Source organism: Bacillus rossius, chromosome 16 (assembly GCF_032445375.1).
Source record: "Bacillus rossius redtenbacheri isolate Brsri chromosome 16, Brsri_v3, whole genome shotgun sequence".
NCBI classification, from domain to species: domain Eukaryota; kingdom Metazoa; phylum Arthropoda; class Insecta; order Phasmatodea; family Bacillidae; genus Bacillus; species Bacillus rossius.
In genome coordinates, this window is record NC_086343.1 from 20,072,933 (window position 1) to 20,095,908 (window position 22,976).

Here is a 22,976-nt window from a genome sequence, read left to right on the forward strand (position 1 = left end):
AGTACTAACTGCACACATAATAAGAATAATAAAACAAAATAAAGTCAAATTATTGAATATTATAATATATTTTCCATGGTTAAAAAAAAATTTTATGCTTGAATGAAACATAAATTAAAATATAAAATTTTGCACCAATTTTCGTACAAGAAATACTCAGTATTATGGATGGAAATCATTAAAGTTTACATATATAGAATTTTGTATGTCAAGTTTTGTTATATACCTATTTTATAATAATGTCAAGTATTTTACAGTAAGGGATTAGACCAGCAATATATGGGACTGCACTGGAAAAAAAACACGTACTATTATTAATTAATAACACATTTTAAGTTGGTTACTTCAATGTGAACCATTATCTTAATTTAGTCTTTTCCGAACTGTCTACCAACGTTATTTTTAAGGTTGTCTGATTTTTATTTGAAATATAATTAATTAAATCGTCCTGTGGTTAATTGCAAGACCAAGCCAGTTGCCGCCTTAACTTCGCCACATGTAAAAATAGAGAAATAATTAAATCTATACACCTGATGTAAAGGAGACCATGCCACAAAATTAAAACTTAACGGTAGGGAAAGTTTTCGAGTCAAGTCCACTTTTTTTTTTACCGTCAGACAAAACTATACAAGCCTATTTTCGCTGTTTGTAGTAAATGTACATAGTGCTCTTTATCTCTACACAGGGTTTATGTGTTGAAAGGGACTTAAATTTTATGTGAAGGGCAAGGAGTGACAAAAAAATAAGCGATTTTTGTTAGTGAACATATGCCCGGAAAGCAACCCTGCAAAGTAGCAGGCGCGAACAGTAGCGCAGAAAAGTTTTGAATTTCGCGCGCATCAGGGCGCCACTCCATTGGCTGAGAGAACGCGCGATCGCAGCGCCGTAGCGTTCGAACCTGGGCTGCCAGATGGTATAATTGGATACAAAATGTCTATAATATGGGTGTCCCATGTATCCTGTTTGTATAGCCCATGTCTCTGTATAATTGGATACAAATTAAAAAATTCTGGTGAAATTGTATTCTCTTCATTACTCTGCTAATGTTGGCGATTTTTTTTTTTTGAGAAATCAAATGTTTTTTAATCGCTGATGACAAGTGCGCGCTTTTTTTTTTAATCTACTCCAATCGGAAATAGCGCTTTCTTTTTCAATCTACTCCAATCGGAAATAGCGCTTTCTGCGAAGTGAGCATTAAAAGTGAAAGTGACTGTTCTACGCCCGCGCTAAAGTAATAAATTTCTCCCGTCAGGCAAGACCGATGACTTAAAATTGATAAAAAATCAACAGATATCGAATATTTAATCTTCTTCCTATTCATCGTAAGTCACAACAATGGAAAATTAATAACTATATTTGTTTCAAACTATTTTTCAACAGTTTTGGTGGTTTGTATAGTGATATCCGAGTTTGCATAATTTCAGAGACCAAGCGGTATAATATAGGTTGGCTCTACTGGCATCCCTAGTTCGAACTACCCGCGGGAAGCCGGATAGCCAACCGAAGGTGGAGCTAACCTCCGGTTGAAATACGAACGGTGTTTTACGACTCGTATTCAGCCGTAGGTTGGCAAATCGAAACCTGACGAAGCGTGCTTCCTGTGTCGGAAGAGTGAGGTCGTGTTTACCGTGTCTGTAGCGCATCACGTACACAGAGACCCGGAAATCTGGTAGTTAATTTAAAAGCTATTTTTCACGAACACGCGAATTTTTAACGGTTTAAACGACACTCATTTTGCCATTTTTAAATGTAGAAAATTACACATGTTCTTAATGAATCACATGTAAGTTATATGTGTGTATATATGTATGTGTGTATATATATATATATATATATATATATATATATATATATATATATATATATATATAGCACACAGTTTAACGTGACGTCATAACAAAACATTGATGAAATGATTGCATACTCTAATGAATAAAATTGAATCATTTTTATTGAATTATCACTATTTTGTATGGATACAAAGAAGGAGTGAAATGAAATCTACAATTTAATTGATAAAATTACTTTTATTTGCACTCATTAATTCAAATAGGTTTATTACTTTAACGAACAGATTATTTTAACTATAATTTTATACATGTTTGCTATTTAACTTCTTCCAAACTCTGTTATTCTGTTAAGGATAGGACGATGATAGGAAAAGTAGGAAAATAATGGGAGTGTTTCAAGTTTAATGTGCCTCGAAAAAGTCAAATCGATGGTTGTTCCAATCGAGTGGAAGAGAGATAGATGCGGCGCAAGCGTACAATGACCGTAACGGGACACAGCGTAACGGGACAATGTGGTTAATGGGACACTTTTTGTGCGTGCAGCCGGCGTTAATCGATTTATTAGACGTTGTCACGTCAAAAGAAAACATAAGCCAGCGCACAACAGATCAAGCATACGACTTTGCACACCACCTGCTGCGAAATCGGTTCACAATTGAAATCTGACTGTTATTTTCAACCAATGAAATTCCGCGTTGCATCCACCTGTAGGTTTAGTGTTGACTACCAATCGATTGTCTCAGGACATGTGACCAACCATTTGTGAACACAGCTATGTAAAAAAACATTATTAATTTTTAAAGCAGAAATTAACACCTGAGTTTTGTAATATCTGGAAAATTTCTTGCCACGATACGATTGATAAATATAAACAGTTCATTGCCGTAAAAGAAATAAAATATATTCGTTTCCCTCCCATGCATACGACCGTCCTATGCGCTGTTGTAAATCAGTAGGTTGGAAAACATGGAGGTCGAATCTTGCGCGCGAGACCTACTGTTACTATTATTATTATTTTTTTCAACTGGGCACCCAGCCTAAGACTGTGTTTGTGAGGCGGGATGATAAGTTCGACGCGCTCTCGTGTGTGTGTGTGTGTGTTTTTTTTTTTTTTTTTTTTAATTTTCCTGTCAGGTGCTTGAGGTGCAGCTGTGTACACGAAATTTTAAAATTTACAATATGTGGATTTACGCACATTTACCTTTTTTAGCTTTTTTTTCGTCTCAGGGCTTCTAAAAAAGATGGTAAATTTTATTTTCCACGCATGCCCCGGAGTCGAATACCATTTCTACAACTCTAGCAAAAGCTCTCTGCGTACCATTGCGACGTATGTATTTCATTAAAATGACGCGGATGTCTTGTCTTCGTTCGTTACGACATGGCCCCCACATTCGATTACTGCCCCCTGGACCCAGGATCGGAGACGGAGAGGGGGGAGGGCAATTTTACAGTCACGTGCTACATTATAATTGCATGGTTATTTATTAACTACACTATTTTCGGAATGTTATTTAACCTGAAAATACAGGCTATAACTATGGTAACTATTTTTATAAGTCCAAACTAAGCTTTATTTATAAAATTATTTTGCTTTAAAGTAACCACAGCGAGTATGTATATTTATTTCACACACTGAGATGAAAATAAACAGGGCTGGGTCCGGGCCCTGGAGCCAGGGGGGCGACTGAATTTTTGCTCCTTGGAAGGGCAGCCCATCAGGATTTTTCTGACAGTGGTGTTTTTGAAATATTGTCTGTTTTTTCCCCCTTGGATGGGCAGCCCTTCAGGATTTTTAGTTTGTTAAGTGACCTATCCTAAACACTGTCAGAAAAATCCTGAAGGGCTGCCCATCCAAGGGGCAACAATTCAGACAACCTTTCAAAAACACTACTGTCAGAAAAATCCTGAAGGGCTGCCCTTCCAAGGGGCAACAATTCAAACAACCTTTCAAAAACGCCACTGGAAGAAAAATCCTGAAGGGCTGCCCATCCAAGGAGCAACAATTCAGATAACCTTTCAAAAACTATACTGTCAGAAAAATCCTGATGGGCTGCCCTTCCAAGGGGTAAGTTTTCAGGATTATTCAAACACTTAAAGAAACATGTTTTCAGAAATTGGATGGGCTGCCCTTCCAGTCGCTGTACAAACAAACCGTTGCCAGAAGGGCTGCCCTTCCAAGGGGCAACAATTCAGCTTCCCCGACCCAGAGGTCCACCCAAGTCACACCCTTGCGGGGGCCATGCGTGACGATCAACTACAAAGCGATCCTCCGAGTCCAGTCCACGACCACCGCCCTGGGGCGACATGCAAGAAAGAAGCTGACGCCGATGGGCCACCGTTCAGCCCGAATGCACGAGAAGCCTTAAGATGTCCATCAAGTTCTGTCCCTGCCCGAACACGCCCCAAATATTCACCTTCGGCCAACCTCGGGATTTGTTTTATTTTATTTTTTGCGCAGGAAAAATGAATTAAAATATTAAAAGTGGTCGGTTAGGTTGGCTACAATATAATACTTTAAAACACCATGGACGGGTAGTTAGGTTAGTGTAGCTACATTAAAATAAACAGAGAAATATGTATAAATGAACCCGAGGTTGGCCGAAGGTGAATATTCGGGCGTGTTCGGGCAGGGACAGAACTCGATGGACATCTTAGGTTTCCCCGAATGCACGGCCAGGCTCGGCGGAGCGTTCCCTGGACGTGACGGCGGAACATCCGATTGTCATCCGCTCCGCGTCGACGTGTTCCCGACGGGGTTACGTCACGCAGCAGTGGACGCGGCATCGGGCCCGTTTCGCAACGGAGACGGATCACAAAGAGAACCAGAGTTACCCCCCCCCCTCCCAAAAAAAAAAACAGCACGCAGACGGAGTCGGACCCGGTTTACGTTGCGACGTGCGAGCGAAATAAGCCGAGTGCTTTGCCGCGGCAATGGCGGCTTTCAGGATAACTTTTCCGCAGGGGCTATCGCACAAAAAAAAAGTCGTGGTTGCAAAAAAAAAATGAAAGTGGTCATATATTGGCCTTGGAATATTATTTTAAAAAAATTGCAGGTTTCAAATACGGAACCTTAGTAGCTCCGTGCAACTTTTGATGAGATAAAAAGTTTGACCGCCTTCTGGAGCTGCGCTTGTGCCGGCGGACGTTTGTTTCACGTTCTATTATTACATACGTAAATTCTTTTCGTGCTCTGACCCCTAAGCATTATATATATATATATAATATTCCGTAGCCTTGAAGTGCCGTCTGTTACGCCCCCCGAGCATGGTGTGAGCAGCTGACGCGACAGGGAAATTTTTTCCGGGAGATACGCCTTCCGTTTCAGTTGTCACCGTGGAAACGCGCGTCGCTGCGAACGAGGCCGCCAGACCTCCGGGGAGGGGGGGGGGGGGGAAGCACACGGGGCCAAGTGCCCTCCCCCTACCCCGGAAAAACCAGCTGTCTGCTACATTAATATTGCCGACAAAAATTATTGTTTCTGAAACCAATAAATGATTATTTTAATATAATTGATGAATTTCTTGTAGAATCATACAATCTTAAGTGGTTGGATGTTGTGTGTAGTGTGAGTAGATTAAATACATATTTAGTAGTTTTGAGACATGATTTTTTTCTCTGGCTATTCTGAAATCCTAGAGTTCCCCCCCCCCCCCCCCCCCCCCGAGGTGAACCTCTGGATCCGTCACACCTCGGGGGCGGTGGGGACGAACCCGGGCCGCGACGACTCCTCGGAGGGAGGAAGGGAGGGAGGGAGGGAGGGAGGGAGGGGTGTCCAGAAACACGCACACCCCCCCCCCCCCCCCATGGGAGAGACGGGTCAACTGGCGGCGGCGGCTGCCTTGACCCGCCGCGACACTGGGTCGCCCACGGCGTCTCCCGGGAGTCCGCGCCGGAAACTGCACTGCGCATGCGCCTAGGAGAGACCACCAAACAGGCAGTGGCGTAGCCAGGGGGGGGGGGGGTGATTAGGGGTTGAACCCCCCCCCCCCCCTTAGCACCAAATCTTTAATTAATTTCTTATTCATCACTCAAACAAATTTCATATTAAAAATTAATAAAATATTTACCATTACAATATTTAAATTTAAGTACCGAAAACTGCTAAAATAGCACTATTTTACACCTTAAAATCTAAATTTTCTCCCGGGGGAGAACCCCCGGACCCCCCGCTTTAATACCGGGCGGGGGGGGGGGGGGGCATGCTTCATAACACCCCCCATACACAAATCCTGGCTACGCCACTGCAACCCAGGACCTACAGCCTCGTCCACGTGCGAAAGTCCTTACAGACGAGGACGGAGCTAGGGCTTTCTTCCTTCGCCCGCGGGGCAGAAACTGTGATCAGCCCTCCCCAATGGCGTCTTCAGGATGACTTTTCCGGAGGGGCCATCGCACAAAGAAAGGTCGTAGTTGCAAAAAAAAAATTAAAGCGGTCAGATATTGGCCTTGGAATATCATTTACAAATTACAGGTTTCAAAAACAGAACCTTAGTAGCTCCACGCAACTTTTGATGAGATAAAAGTTTAACATATGAAATTAAACATTTAAGTAAACATAAATATACACTAATCATTAAAATTGGTCTCTGGAGGGGCTATCGCCCCCACCGCCCCCCCCCCCCTTCTGGAGCCGCTCTTGGCCCTCCCTCCCTCTCTCTCTCTCTCTCTCTCTCTCTCTCTCTCTCTCTCTCTCTCTCTCTCTCTCTCTCTCTCCCACAATAATACAGCATGTACTAGACAATTCGTTTTGTATCCGTGTACATGGAGCGCAGTTTTTTTTTGTAATTATGTGAAACGTCTTAGTTTTCGGTGTGCGGCATTTGGTGGGAGTTATTACGTGAGTGCGACGTAACAATCACGGCGCTGCCATCTGTGGCGGATGGCGCGAACCAATGTTAACAAAATCAAAATTACAAACTGTTTAATTAATTTAACTGTTAATCACAAGATGGGTAGTATTTTAATAAAATTCCTCGTCGAAAATCAGGTCCAAAGCCAAAGTTTACTTTTTTTCCCTCGCTTTTATCGAATCGTTTCAAAATTTCTGTCTGCTAATATTATAATTATTCAACAGTCTACGCAGCTACTCCGGCAGCGAATTCTAGCGGCGAGTATGGGAACTACGTGTGATTCGCGTCCAGAAATGTAATTGAAAACATAATTTGCGTACATTTATCACTCTCTGCATTATTTCAAAGAGTTTTACGTCAAATTTCGTGTCCGAGTTTCGTATTATAAGTTAATTTGCAAACATGTGAACACATGAATTTGCTGGTTATCGAGGTTAGATGTTACACATCTCTGGCGAGTGCTGAGCAGCACAGAGAGAGAGATAGAGATAGAGAGAGATAGAGAGAGAGAGATAGATAGAGAGTTAGAGAGAGATAGAGAGATAGAGAGAGATAGAGAGAGATAGAGAGAGATAGATAGATAGAGAGAGATAGAGAGAGATAGATAGATAGAGAGTTAGAGAGAGAGACAGAGCGAGATAGAGAGAGATAGAGAGTTAGAGAGAGAGACAGAGCGAGATAGAGAGAGATAGAGAGAGAGATAGATAGAGAGTTAGAGAGAGAGATAGAGAGAGACAGAGCGAGATAGAGATAGAGAGAGATAGATAGATAGAGTTAGAGAGATAGATAGATAGATAGAGAGTTAGAGAGAGAGATAGAGAGAGATAGATAGAGATAGATAGATAGAGAGAGATAGATAGATAGATAGAGAGTTAGAGAGACAGAGCGAGATAGAGAGAGATAGAGAGAGAGATAGATAGAGAGTTAGAGAGAGAGATAGAGAGAGATAGATAGATAGAGAGTTAGAGAGAGAGATAGAGAGAGACAGAGCGAGATAGAGAGAGATAGAGAGAGAGATAGATAGAGAGTTAGAGAGAGAGATAGAGAGAGACAGAGCGAGATAGAGATAGAGAGAGATAGATAGATAGAGAGTTAGAGAGATAGATAGATAGATAGAGAGTTAGAGAGAGAGATAGAGAGAGATAGAGAGAGATAGATAGATAGAGAGAGAGAGATAGATAGATAGAGAGTTAGAGAGAGATAGAGAGAGAGATAGAGAGATAGAGAGAGATAGAGAGAGATAGATAGATAGAGAGTTAGAGAGAGAGATAGAGAGAGACAGAGCGAGATAGAGAGAGAGAGAGAGATAGATAGAGAGTTAGAGAGAGAGATAGAGAGAGATAGAGAGAGATAGAGAGAGATAGAGAGAGATAGAGAGAGATAGATAGATATAGAGTTAGAGAGAGAGATAGAGAGAGACAGCGAGATAGAGAGAGATAGAGAGAGATAGATAGATAGAGTTAGAGAGAGATAGAGAGAGACAGAGCGAGATAGAGAGAGAGACAGAGAGAGAGAGAGAGAGTCACTGTCGAGTGGACAGACAATTAAATTGTTATAACTTAATTAAAAGTGTAAAAAAATGTGTTAATAAATAAAACTTTATTTTTATTTAACTGTGTTATCCTTACCGGACCTGTTTTCCCCACCCGTAAAAATATTGGTTGGATAAAATGGTTGAAACTAAGATGGCGACTTTCAGTTCCATCTTTTTAGAAGTAAAAATAGAATATTATCATATGGTACTCTTGATTAAATACAAAAAGAAAATCATCCGACATTTCGTATTCCAAATTTTCATTTACTGAACGCAATGTGTAAGATTGATTTCAAAAATAGTTCCTTTACATTATAAAGATGTCTAAAACTTTTGTGGTCTATGGTGTGCATGTGGCAACAGAGCAAGCACACTGAAACAAGGACAGCACTTATGGTAGAAACTGCGCATTACAAATCACGTTGCAAACTAAGAAAGAGACGCTATTGGTACACAGACAAAAATTTGTTAGCAAAAAGCTAATACATAGTTGACGAGTTTTTTTTTTTTTTTTCATATTAACACTAAGATAATCAATAGCCAAGTATTTAGTAAGAGATAAAAATTAATATTTGCTATAAATTACGGAACAACTGTAATTATACAAAGCAAGTGATACGTAAAAAAAATTGTAGTCATATTATACTAAATAAACAGACACTTGAATGCATTTGATTCGTGTATATTGCGGTAGATGGAGTTCACAATCGAGCTTGAAGAACGATAGTTGTTTAGTTTCTCAAGAAACCCGCGCCCAAACTGCTTGCGAGGTTACAAAAAGACATTTCCGGCTTTTTTTATAAAGTATGTCTGTAACACTGCTAGAAATCACAGTAAATTAACAAATTTTTTTTTTTCAAACGAAGTGATCGTACAAACTACGCCTGATTTCGACTACGAATGTAGTCTTTCGTTGTAATCAAAGTAAACATGAGCGTGTGAGGAAAAAAAAAAAAAAAAAACATTTTTTTTGTGGCTGTATTTCAGCAATATTATGAATATTATTATTGTTGATTCGTGTTGAAAATACTAAAATGTTGAAATTGTCGAAGATACCTGGATAATTTGAAAACGATTTTTTTTTTTAATCAGCGAAGCTCTGAAGGGGCTTACGCCGACACCGCAGGCTTTTGTTTCTCCCACGAGTCCTTGCGGCTCGCGATAAGCCGTATATAGTTACCCCTCACCAGTCCTCGGGCAAGGACAGCCGGTGTTATCTGCCCCCCTGCGCGGGGCCGAAAGTTTTCCTCAACAGACCAGCGCCGCTGTCGCGGTAGACGACGGCTCCTAACACTGCCGGCAGTGGCGTAGACAGGATTTCTGTATGGGGGGTGTTAAGAAGCATGCCCCCCCCCCCCCCCCCGAATTAAAGCGGGTGGCCCGGGGGTCCTCCCCCGGAAAAAATTTGTATTTTAAGGTGTAAAATAGTGCTATTTTAGCAGTTTTCGGTACTTAAATTTAAATATTGTAATGGTAACATTTTTATTAATTTTAATATGAAATTTGTTTGAGTGAACCCCCCCCCCCCCCCTGGCTACGCCCCATACTGCCGGACACCTGACTGCACGGCTACCGTCTTGCATTGTTTCCTGTGCTCACTCATCATCAGGGGAGGCCTTCTTTTCACAGACGAGAGAGCCAAACCACCGATCGTGCATCTTCGGAGTATTTTTTTCGTTCATTGTAAAAGGTTAGGTTAGCTACATTATAAATACTTTAAAACATTGTGGACGGGTTGATTTGGTTCAGGAGAGCTGCATTAAAGATACTGTGAAATCATGTAAACTGTTTCCTAGCCCTGCATAGCTACATATTAAAAAGTTATTTGCTAAGCAACCATAAAATGATTTTACAGTATTTTTAATGTAGCTATACTTACCTAATATAACCAACCATTCACAATGTTTTAAAGTATTTATAATGTAGCTAACCTATCCTATTCGACCGCAAAATTTTATGCCACACCGGTTTATACAATGAGATAGAACGGAAAAAAGAAAGCGAGTATGAACTTTGGGGATCTTCGGATGTGGTTATCTCGTCTGTGAAATGAAGTCTTCGCCATTATCAGCATGGCTCCGCCCAATTTATTGACCTGATTCACTACTTGGGACACCAACATAACAAGTAGCTGGACCAGCAAGACCTTTGATTTCGGAGGTCGTAGCGGACCAGCAAGACCTTTGATTTCGGAGGTCGTAGCGGACCAGCAAGACCTTTGTCGTCGGAGGTCGTAGCTGAACCAGCAAGACCTTTGACTTCGGCTGTCGTAGGTGTACCAGCAAGACCTTTGTCGTCGGAGGTCGTAGCTGAACCAGCAAGATCTTTGTCGTCGGAGGTCGTAGCTGGACCAGCAAGACCTTTGACGTCGGAGGTCGTAGATGTACCAGCAAGACCTTTGTCGTCGGAGGTTCGTAGCTGAACCAGCAAGACCTTTGACGTCGGAGGTCGTAGCTGGACCAGCAAGACCTTTGACGTCGGAGGTCGTAGCTGAACCAGCAAGACCTTTGACGTCGGAGGTCGTAGCTGAACCAGCAAGACCTTTGTCGTCGGAGGTCGTAGCTGGACCAGCAAGACCTTTGACGTCGGAGGTCGTAGGTGTACCAGCAAGACCTTTGTCGTCGGAGGGGTCTGAACGTCAATATCTCCCACATGTCGCCCCGTAGGCCTTAGTGCCCATGTTAAGTGTAAAGTGTTCCATGTATGTATATCGTGATACGGGTTTAAAGCACGTGTTCCTTTCAGCGCTTCGGCGAATGTGACAGAATCGCGCCATTTCTTTTTTGTGTTAAAACCAAAATTTTCCACCTCCAAAAATCCTTTGGTTTGTGCACTATCACGATAAAAATAGGTAAACCCTTCGGTTGACTCGAAGATATCTTTCTCTCGGTGAGAGGGCCAAAACAGTTGAGTACTTCAACCTGCTCGTACAATGGGGAAAGGAAGGGAAATTAATCCACTGAAGAAAATAAACTCAATTGGGTTTGAAGGAGGGATAAATTAGGGCTCAACGTCTCCCGTTGAACCTGAGGTGTTTGAGAGTAACTTAGGAGTGATGAGATGAGAATGGAGCACTTACGAAGAATGAACGGATAATGGGGGAGCTAGGAGTACCCCAAGAAAACCTGTAACGTCTCACGGCAACGTCCGCCACATTTACAATTTGCTAAATAATTCAAAGTTAGAATCCACTGGGAATCACCTTGTTGTGAGACATATGACCTGACTTGACATTTATTTTACTACCGACGTACGAACCATTTAATTTTTGACGTTGAAAAGAAATCAGCCGAAAAATCGACCAGGATCGTCGTTTCAATATCGACGAAATTTCAGAAGAGCTGAAGCTCGTGCCAGCAGATTTTGACTGAGGATTTGCTGATGAGACGTGTTGCTGCTAAATTTGTTCCTTGCCTTCTCGAACAGGATCAAAAAAACATTCAATTGAATTTGAGCCAGGACTTGAAAAAAAGAGATTGAAAAAGGATCCAAACTTTTTGACCAAAGTCATTGCAGGTGATGAGAGTTGGGTGTTATGAGTATGACCCAGAAACCAAGCAAGCGTCAAGCCAGTGGAAGACTCCCAACTCTCCCAGACAAACCAGACAAAAAAAAAAAAAAAAAAAAAAAAAAAAAAAAAAAAAAGCAAGACAAGTGAGGTCGAATGTTAAGACGACGATCATTGTCTTTTTTGATGGTCGTGGAATCGTGCATTGGGAATTTGTTCCCCCTGGGCAGACGGTTAACCAGCACTTTTATTTAGAGGTTTTAAGACGTTTGTGAGAGGATGTGCCGAGGAAACGCTCCGAACTTTGGCGATCAGGTGTCTGGTTCCTTCATCACAACAACGTCTCCGCACACACGGCCTTGAAGAGTGAACCGCTATTTGGCCTCTCAGGGGTGGTCTGTCGTTCCCCACCCTCCGTATTCACCAGGCATAGCCCCGTGCCACTTTCCCTGTTCTCGAGAATGAAAGAAAATCCAAAAGGGAAGCGTTGTGATGATGTGGAGGCGGTAAAAACAGCTTCGCAAAAGGCACTGGAGGATATCAAATGTGAAGAGTTCCAGAGATGTTTCAAACAGTGAGAAAAAACAAAGACCTACAAGTGCAAAGCATCTAATGGAAAGTACTTTGAAGGTGACTGAAGGAATTTTATAAAAAAAAGTAATAAATAATGTTTTATGACAAAACTCCTGTTTTGTGGTTTCCCCCCGCCCCCCTTATATATAGGAAGCACAAGCCCGAACGAAACTGCGCAATAGCGATTACTTTTGTGGCATTGACCGACGGTGCTTGCGAACACGTGACACGTTCACATGACCAATCAGCATCAAGGAAAATAACCAGAAAAAAAACTACGAGAAACGGACATTCCTGCAAGTTAAAACTACTTTAAAACTCAATAATTCATCTTAACTTTGCATTGCATCACCAAAATTTAAAAAAACAAAAACAAAATTGGTTGTCTGTAAAGGTGATTTACGGACGATAGTTCAACGTCACGTCATAACAAAACATTGATGAAATGAAATGATTGCATAAATTATGAATAAAATTGAATCATTTTTATTGAATTATCACTATTTTGTATGGATAAAAAGAAGGAGTGAAATGAAATCTACAATTTAATTCATAAGTTTACTTTTATGTGCACTCATTAATTCAAATATGTTTATTACTTTAACGAAGAGATTATTTTAACTATAACTATTATACATGTTTGCTATTTAACTTCTTCCAATCTGTGTTATTCTGTTAAGGATAGGACGATGATAGGAAAAGTAGGAAACGAATGGGAGTGTTAGAAGTTTAATATGCCTCGAAAAAGTGAAATCGATGGTTGTTCCAATCGAGTGGAAGAGAGATAGATGCGGCGCAAGCGTACAATAAGCTACGGGACACAGCGTAACGGGACAATGTGCGTTACGGGACACTTTTTAGTGCGTGCAGCCGGCGTTCATCGATTTATTAGACGTTGTAACATCAAAAAATTGTCACTAACCTGGTAAATAACCGCTCTTCATATTTGGGCTTGAAATTCACTTTAACCGGCGTAGGAAAAAAACAACAACAACAACAACAACAACCGAGGTTCGCCTACAGTGAGTAGAACTTGGCACAGTACGCATAAGACTGAACTAGCTCTTTGCTTGCAGGCTGCACCTGAATGAAGTACGCGTCAGAACTATGTATGCACGTTCGAGGGAGGGGGGGGGGGGGGGGGGGGAGAGCTGTCAACGAACACGGGTCCGGAAATGCTTCCGTTTTATCGCTGGAGTCGCCGTCGTGCGACAATGCGATACACCGGATCCCTGTAACGTAACGCCGTATCAGCGATCGCGTGCGCGGACCGCCAACACGTCGTTCGTACGTACAGTCTGTTTCCAATTGTCACTCGCAAAGCGACACACTGTAAAACATTTTTTTTTGACGTGACGTCTAATAAATCGATGAACGCCGGCTGCACGTACGAAAATGTGTCCCGTTAAGCACATTGTCCCGTTACGCTGTGTCCCGTTACGCTCATCTGACTCTCTTCCACTCGATTGGAACAACAAGCGATTTGACGTTTTCGAGGCACATTAAACTTGAAACACTCCCATTCGTTTCCTACTTTTCCTATCATCGTCCTATCCTTAACAGAATAACACAGATTGGAAGAAGTTAAATTGCAAACATGTATAAAAGTTATAGTTAAAATAATCTGTTCGTTAAAGTAATAAACATATTTGAATTAATGAGTGCAAATAAAAATAAATTTATCAATTAAATTGTAGATTTCATTTCACTCCTTTGTATCCATACAAAATAGTGATAATTCAATAAAAATGATTCAATTTTATTCATAAAAGTATGCAATCATTTCATCAATGTTTTGTTATGACGTTGTCACGTTAAACTACCGTCCGTAAACCGACTTTACAGACAACCAATTTTTGACGTGACAACGTCTAATAAATCGATGAACGCCGGCTGCACGCACGAAAAAGAGTCCCGTTACGCACATTGTCCCGTTACGCTCATTGTACGCTTGCGCCGCATCTATCTCTCTTCCACTCGATTGGAACAACCATCGATTTTACTTTTTCGAGGCACATTAAACTTGAAACACTCCCATTCATTTCCTACTTTTCCTATCATCGTCCTATCCTTAACAGAATAACACAGATTGGAAGAAGTTAAATTGCAAACATGTATAAAAGTTATAGTTAAAATAATCTCTTCGTTGAAGTAATAAACATATTTGAATTAATGAGTGCAAATAAAAGTAATTTTATCAATTAAATTGTAGATTTCATTTCACTCCTTCTTTGTATCCATACAAAATAGTGATAATTCAATAAAAATGATTCAATTTTATTCATAAAAGTATGCAATCATTTCATCAATGTTTTGTTATGACGTTGTCACGTTAAACTACCGCCCGTAAACCGACTTTACAGACAACCAATTTTTTTTTTTTTTTTTTTGTAAATTAACCGAAATATTCAATAGAAATAGCAGATATTTGTAAATTGGTACTTCTGCATGAAAACAAACAGTGTTCCAGTGATACTGGGTTCGGATTCTTACCCGGGCATTTATGCTCTGTGTTGTCCCAGTACCTCCAATAGTTAAAATTATATGTATGCCGCACCCTGAATAGAGTTCCAGTATTAACTGCGCATATTAATAATCATGATGTAACAAAATAAAGTCAAATTGTTGAATATTCGATTTTTTTCCATGTTTTAAACAATTATGCTTGAATGTAACATCAATTAAATTATCAAATCATGCGTCAATTTTCGTAAGAAATACTCGGTAGTATATGGAGGGTAAAAAAACGTATTTCGTATGTGCAGAAATAACCATAGCCATGTTTTGTAGAAATTTACATCTTTCTTGTAGCATTGCAAACTAATTCTTGGCAACTGGTTTCAAAAGGAATCTTTTGTAAGCGCAGCATGATAGTATAATCTACCAGCCCTAAGGATATATATATGTATATACACAAAACCAAAAAGAAAAACATAAAAAATATATAAAAATAAAGGTGTTAATTTAACTTATTATCTTTCATCAAAAAGTACAACATTTTGCCTTAAAAGTTGGGAAAGGGGGTTGGGGTGGGTTTTCGAAATTCCCCTTTTTTTCCATAATGGGTTGAAAACAATAATTTCTCCATTAATTTAAACGCAAGGTGTGCTAAATTTCATGGAAAAATACAATTTGGGGGGGGGGGGGTGTTTCTTATGTAACGTAGAAAGTGACCTACCTCTTTTTCGGTATCTAATTATAGACAATTATTTTCCCCTTATTTTGAATGTAAAGTGATCAAAATTACATCAATTAGTGTCAAAGTTCTGTTTTAAGGGGTGGAAACGAAGATGAGGGTGGTTTTTCGAAATCTCATGAAGACAGTGAGTGAGTGACCTTTCTCTTGTTATGAAGATCAAGTGTGCAAAATTTCGTCGCAATCGGATGCATGGTTTTAGGAACGCATACGAGACAAACAAACAAACGTTCATTTATATACATATAGATTTTTGCATTCTTGAAGTTTTTCTATGTCCAAAAATTTGTTTTACATCAAAATTCCCCATGACGAATCATTTAAAGAACTTGATGATTCCTATCTTTTAGTAAAATAATTATGATTATTTAAGATTATTTTCTCACGAGGAGGTTACGATTAAACAAATAACTTTTTTTTCGGTGATGGTTTAAAAAAATCTCCCTACACTTTATGGACATATATTAAATATTAAAAGAAAAAAAACTGTAGGATTGCTATTATTAAGTTTTATTTTGCTGATTTGTTGACAGGAATGACTGTCAGAAGTCGATACCGAAAGTTTCCAGATCCGCAAGAATGCACTGAAATTTTTTTTCCAACTCTTCTTTGGGAAGCCTACAACTCACATAGTTTCGGTTCCCTACCACGTTCGTGCAACTTCGGATTTCTCTCAAAAATTGAAATTAAAAAAAAATCGAAAGGTTAGGTTATGTTAGGTCAGTCACAACATGCTTGTTTTCATTGGAAACTTATGATTTAGCGGCTGAAGTGGCGTTAATACCAAAAACGCAAAACTTCGGAAATCTTCGGAAATTCTTGCAGGGAACCGAAACTACGTGAGTTGTAGGCTTCCCCTCTTCTTTGAACGCCGTGAACGACCGTTGCCAACCGCGAGACGCGCGCGGCAGTCGGCGAAGGAGCGCAGGCAAGAGACAAAAAACCGCAAGGTTGGCCAACCTCGTCGGGTTGGGCCACGTACACAGAATTCGAACGGGCGGGAGGAAAACAAAAGAGAGGCTGCTTCGTGTCCGACGAGGCGACGAGGGTGTGATTCATCGCTACCTGGCGCGTTCCGCGTTCAGCCCCGGAGAACACGGCCTGCTAAGGGAAGCCTTCATTTCACAGACGAGAGAGCCACACCCGAAGTTCACGCTCGCTTTTTTTTTTAATTTTTTATTTCACAGTACCTATCTTTAATGCAGGGCCCCCCACATGGCCGGTGCTACCGTTGCCATGGCAACGGGGCCCATGGGTCTAGGGGGCCTGCGAAGGAAAGAAAAAAAACTTAAAACAAAAAAGTAGACAATTTTAAATAAATCATAGAAAACAATTAAACAGTATGGCCTAAATTTAGCTACCGATGAAATATTATACCAGAGTAATATTATTCGGAATATGCTGTGCGTACAGAACGTGTCTTAATCTACAACTGTGAGTAACTAAACCACCACAAATTGACGTGACACCATGTTGACAGTGCAGAACACTTACACTCATTTATTTGCCATTATTCAAAATAAATTTACGTTGACAATCGAAACACTGACTTAAAACTAGTTTTATTGTGTTTTAAAAATAATTGTGAAAAGGTTAAAAAATATATATAACTAAAACAATGTACATAAAGGAAAAAAAATTGTAATCTCTGTTAGAAAAAAAAAGGGGGGGGGGGGGCATCATGACTTCTAGCAACGGGGTCCACTGAATGCTTTAATGTAGCTATCCTAACCAAATCAACCGTCCACAATGTTTAAAAAGTATTCATAATGTAGCTAACCTAACCTAATTGACCATTAGTTATCATGAGTTACAATGAACAAAAAAAACAACCGAAGATGCACGATCGGGAGTTTGGCTCTCTCGTCTGTGAAAAGAAGGCTTCCCACCTGCGAAGGAAGCCACTGGGAGTGACGTCATCGTCACCCAGTCACCGTTCCCCCGTCCTAGGGTAGAGCACAATTCAGCAGGGCCTTAGGAAGGGGGGGAGGGGGAATCCCCGGGGCCCGGTTACATTTCAAGACTTTAAATGCGTGGACCCACCCTGATAGCAGGACGAAAATTACAAGGATCAAGGAAAACCGTTCAAAGGATGTTAACTGGCGTCATTCATAGAGAAGGGCGGGTTACACTGTGAAAAGGTCTTTAGTACGGCATTTTCAGGGCCTCTGCCGGATTATCGACCGTCAATACAGTTTGAAAAGTAATGCCAAATGTGAAAACAGGAAACATTGTGCTAAAAATAAAAACCGAAAGTAACGATGAACTATGAGCAAATACGTGTCGATAGGGATTTCTCTCCCTTTTCTTTGCCAACCTATCGCACCTAGCCAAAGCCTTTTTTGCCCTTTACGTAGTTCACGCAGTCGGGGAAGAATTCAGAGCCCCGGCTATGACGACAGAGACTGAGGATACCAATCCCAACATCGTCGCCACATAGAACCCACTAGCTCACTCAGCAGGGCTGACAGTTGGCTGCGTCCTCAGCCCTCAGACAGACATATCAGCGCTGCTGGCGTCTGCCCCGATTCACATCATTCTGGGACTCTTCAATCACCCTGAAAACCCGTGGTTCGGTGGAGGTCTAACCAACCTCTCCCGCACTGTTACATTTACATGAAAACAGCTCAATCACTATAACATAGTGTCCGCAGTAATACTGGGTTGGGTATTGTTACCCGAGAATTTATGCTCTGTGTTGTCCCAGTACCTCCAATATTTAAAGTTCTTTGTAAACCGTTCCCCTGAATAGCTTACCAGTATCAACTGCGCACATTAAGCGTTGCAAAATAAAAGTTAAATGATTAAATATTCGTTTGTCTGTGAAAATAATGTTTTTATATTGTGCTTAAAAGAAACATCAACTAAAATATAATAATTATGTGCCAATTTTTGAATTTAAAAAAAAAGTGTTTCATATAATACGAAACTAACCGTAGCCATGTGTTGTATAAAGTTACAATATCTTTCTTGTAGTATTAAAAACTTTTTCTTAGCAAATGGTTTACAAAGGAATGTTTTGTAAAAGTATAGAATTTTGTTTCTTCGGTGTAGCTGTCCAAGGCCAGTAACCGGAGCTGTATCACCGCCCTCTGGTCAGTTCTTAACAGCGCTCGGAGACAACAGCCGGAATCAACCCGAATTAATCCGAACGCGAGCAGCTAGGCTGGTACCACGGGGGAATACCGGATCTCGTAAAAGGGCCTTAGGCTGTAAATATTATTTCGGCGGACTATCCCAAAAAACCTGACTAACCAAGCCACTGGTCGAGACGAGTCGGCCTCAGTAGCGTAGTCGGCATCGCAACTGGATACGGTGCGGGGGCTCTGGGTTTGAATCCCGGGTAAGACATGGTTGTAAATTGTGTTGACCTTATCGTCTCCTTGGCGCTTACCCATACACCAACAAGTACAACTACAATTTCACAACGACGCGGGGTTACACAAAAAAACATTAAGGGGGGAAGCTGATTGGCACATTGGTGACTGTCAAACTTGCCGGTGTGCCAACCAACTTTTTTAAAAAAAAAAAAGGCAACTGCGTGCCTCGGCCGTCGACGGCAGACAACAAGTGGTCCACACACCCAGGCTGTCCACGGGTGTCCACAAGGAGTAAATTTTTCGTACCAATTTAGGCGAGAAAAAAATTCTAAATTTGAAAAAAAAAGTACTAAATTATTTTTTGTTATGGTTTTAACAATTTAGGAAGTTATTATGACATTGCAAAGCTCTAACTTAAATATAACAAAAAACACACATACATTCTATAGTTTTTAAAAATAATTACGCTTAATAATAAAACATATGGGAGTTACTGTAATATTATTATATTAAAGGGAAAAAAAGTACTAGATATGAGCGTAAATGTACTAAAAAACTTATAAAAGTACTAGATCTAGTACGAAAGCAGTGGCGTAGCCAGGATTTGTGTATGGGGGGTGTTAAGAAGCATGCCCCACCGTATTAAAGTGGGGTGTCCGGGGGTCCTCCCCCGGGAAAATTTGGATTTTAAGGTGTAAAATAGTGCTATTTTAGCAGTTTTCGGTACTTAAATTTAAATATTGTAATTGTAAAATTTTTATTAATTTTAATATGAAATTTGTTTGATGAATAAGAAAAGAAATTAATTAAAGATTTGGTGCTAAGGGGGGGGGGGTTGAACCCCTAATCCCCCCCCCCCCCTGGCTACACCCCTGTACGAAAGTACTAACTGTGGACACCCTGCACTCACCTCCGCCGCACGTTGATTCGTCACGTCGTCAGCATCGCGTGGCGACTAAGGAGCAGCTCCCTGGAACGCGATCTTACCCCCTCGCACGCTGGAAGCCAACTGCCCGCGTGCCTGGAGGCGGGCCTTCAGCCGCGGGGCATTGTGGTAGACCCCTGCCCGCCGCGGGAGGAGGGGTGGGGGTGACCGTCCATTCTCCTCTATCCCTCCCCCCTAACTTCTTCGCCACGCCGCGCCTGGGGAAACCGTCACCGGGCGATGAATGGGCGCTTTCCGCGTACGCGCCCTACATTTCCCACCTTCAGACTCCGGGTTGGAAGAAGCCTAATGTACATTTTTTTTTTCCTAACCTAACTAAAACTAAGTGTATTTTGGAGGGGTCCGGGTTAGGGAGGGACCTAGGTGCGTCTCAGGCCGAAGCCTATACGCCTAGTCATGCTGGGATTAGCCATGCAAGGAGAGGGTCGCATGCATCATGTGCTAGGAGGGGATTGGCCAGCCATGGCAGCGATTGGCGCCATGACTAACTCCCCTCACTCTTAAATCTAGACTATAACTAGAGATAGGTTGGGCCCAGGTAAAACCTGCATAGACACAGGGAAAACCCTGGGCACATTCATGCGGGATGCCAAATTGGCATGCATTACGTGTAGGAATTTACAGGAGACAGAGAATGGTCTGGATGAAGTGTTGGACAGAGTAGAAAAGAGTCTACCATGCGGGGGTTGGGCACTTGGACTCGTGGTCCGCTTTTCCAGTTGTCCAGTACTGGATTTAGTGACCAGGGACGCAAGCGCCCCTGGTGGTGAGTGGTTGCACTGACCACTCACTCCGCCGCCAGTCAGCACCTAAAAAACTAAGAAACTAAAACAGAAAAAAGATAAATGACTTACAAACTAGGCATTTCGTTACGAAATATGCAAACACCCAACTCAGGGATGGACGTGCAGTGCTTAAGATAAAACTAAAATAAGAACTAAAAATATTTTTTTTTTAAATTTTTTTTTAATTTTTTTTTTAGATTTTTTATTATTATTTTAGAAATATATATTTTTGATGACTATTACTAAGTATCTAGAACTTATTACTAATTTACAAATCTCTAATATCTACTACTATACTACTAGTTAAATATAGAGGAACTGTCGGTGTATAAAGTTACAGGTGAATTAAGTCAAGACCTATTCGCATTCTGGCATTTGTTGCAAGCTTGTAATTCAAAATCCCATGTCTTTCAGAAACACAACCGGCACTGGAGGTGAAGCCTGCCAGGCGGGCCATGCCCATCGGACATAGGGAGTCAGCCCTAACACAACAGGCAGTGAGCTCCCGGGAGCCAAACCTACACCTGCGTGCTTCGGACCATTTTGAATTAGCTAATTATTCATTAATGTCTATAATTTAAGTTTCAACTCGCGGGAGACTGATTGGCCGATCGCTCAGCCAGCCACAGCACACTACGGAGGTCTGTGAGCCAAGATTGAATTTGGCATTTTATATTTTCCATGCAACTCTGGATCTTGTTCGCCCAGTGATGAAATATATGGGTTTCTGCTTATGGCACATTTATCATAGAATTTTTGCGCAGTTCGGAAATAATCATGTTTTAAAAGTTCGAGTTTGAGCTCTCTTAAGATGTACATCAAGCTCTGTCCCTGCCCGAACACGCCCGAATATTCACCTTCGGCCAACCTCAGGTTCATTTATATATATATTTATATTTCTCTGTTTATTTTAATGTAGCTATACTAACCGAACTAACCGTCCATGGTGTTTTTAAGTGTTTTAATGTAGCTAACCTAACCGACCACTTTTAATATTTGAATTCATTTTTCCTGCGCAAAAAATAAAACAAATCCCGAGGTTGGCCGAAGGTGAATATTCGGGCGTGTTCGGGCAGGGACAGAACTTGATGTACATCTTAGACTTCTCCCGGGTTGGAAGGACCTGCCATTCATTGACACACGATCAGTTCTTCAAATCATTCGGTTGGTGTATTACGTTTCCCTGTGTGTGTGTGTGTTTCCGAATAACAAGACAAAAATGTAAAGTCACAATAATACTAAACGTGTAATTTTACAAAACATTTTCACAGTGCATGTTAAGTTCGGCGAATGGCGATTATTCAACAAAAAACTTACCTAACGTGTATTGCATACACCAGTGTTGAACATCGTCAGTATTGTGAAGGGTAAAATACAGAGTGTATCAATAAGAATCATCCGATTTGGCACGTCTATATTTCTGAAACTAACAAACATATACAATTAATTATTTTTTTTTGCTGAAAGAGAAACTCAAAAAGTTTTTTTATAGGTGTGCGTGAACAACGTACTGTTGGAAAGAGAAAACTCTCGAGTTTTACATGGTTCCCGCTAGGTAGCAGCGCTCACTTCAGTTATAGTAAACATGGCGTCTGGACAACAGAAAGCGTTTTGTGTTCTACGTTTTGCGCATTGCAAGTCAGTAATAACAGTTCAACGTGACTTTCGTACTAGGTATGGTGCTTATCCTCCTACAGCACAGAGCATTAGACGATGGCATGAGCAATTCCGAGAAACAGGTTGTTTGTGTGAAGGCAAATCGCCGGGCCGTCCCCGACGCAGACGTGGAGCGCATCCGCCATTGTTTCACACGCAGTCCGAAGAAATCCGTTCGCCGTGCGGCTCGACAACTCAAAAAGTCCTCGATGTCCGTGTGGCGTGTGTTGCGTCGACGTTTACACATCAAACCTTACAAAATTCAGCTACTGCAAACTCTTCGTGGAGGTGACAAAGAACGACGTGTGGAGTTTTGTAAGTTCGTTCTTGACAAGATGGAGGATGATGACAGTTTTGTTCCACGCTTAGTGTTCAGTGACGAGGCAACATTCCATTTAAATGGAAAGGTGAACCGCCATAACGTGAGAATATGGGGTACAAAACAACCACATGAAGTTGTACATCATGAGAGGGACTCTCCAAAATTTAATCTGTTTTGTGCGGTTTCACGGAAAAAGGTGTACGGTCCATTTTTTTTTTCTGAGTACACTGTCACAGGAATAACTTATCTCGATATGTTTGAGATCTATCTTTTCCCGCAGTTGGAGACTGATTCGAACGACTTCATTTACCAACAGGATGGGGCACCGCCACACTGGCATTTGGAAGTGCGGGAATTTTTAAATGAAAGGATTTCTGGAAGATGGATGGGTCGCACTGGACCAAATGATGCAGCCTTGCATTACTGGCCTCCAAGGTCACCGGACCTGACTGTATGTGATTTTTTCTTGTGGGGATTTATAAAAGACTCTGTTTAT

The 22,976-nt window shown here is 41.1% G+C and overlaps 1 protein-coding gene across 3 annotated transcripts in view; it reads right to left on the minus strand.

Moving 5' to 3' along the window:
- The window catches only part of LOC134540242 (protein rolling stone-like), a 69,043-nt gene extending 49,273 nt beyond the window's left edge, over positions 1-19,770 (minus strand). For all 3 annotated transcript variants that reach the window (XR_010076430.1, XR_010076431.1, XM_063382863.1), the window contains exon 1: positions 19,682-19,770. The gene's annotated coding sequence lies outside the window, so the exon portion shown is untranslated. The remainder of the gene's footprint in view (positions 1-19,681) is intronic.
- Positions 19,771-22,976: the final 3,206 nt, after the last annotated feature.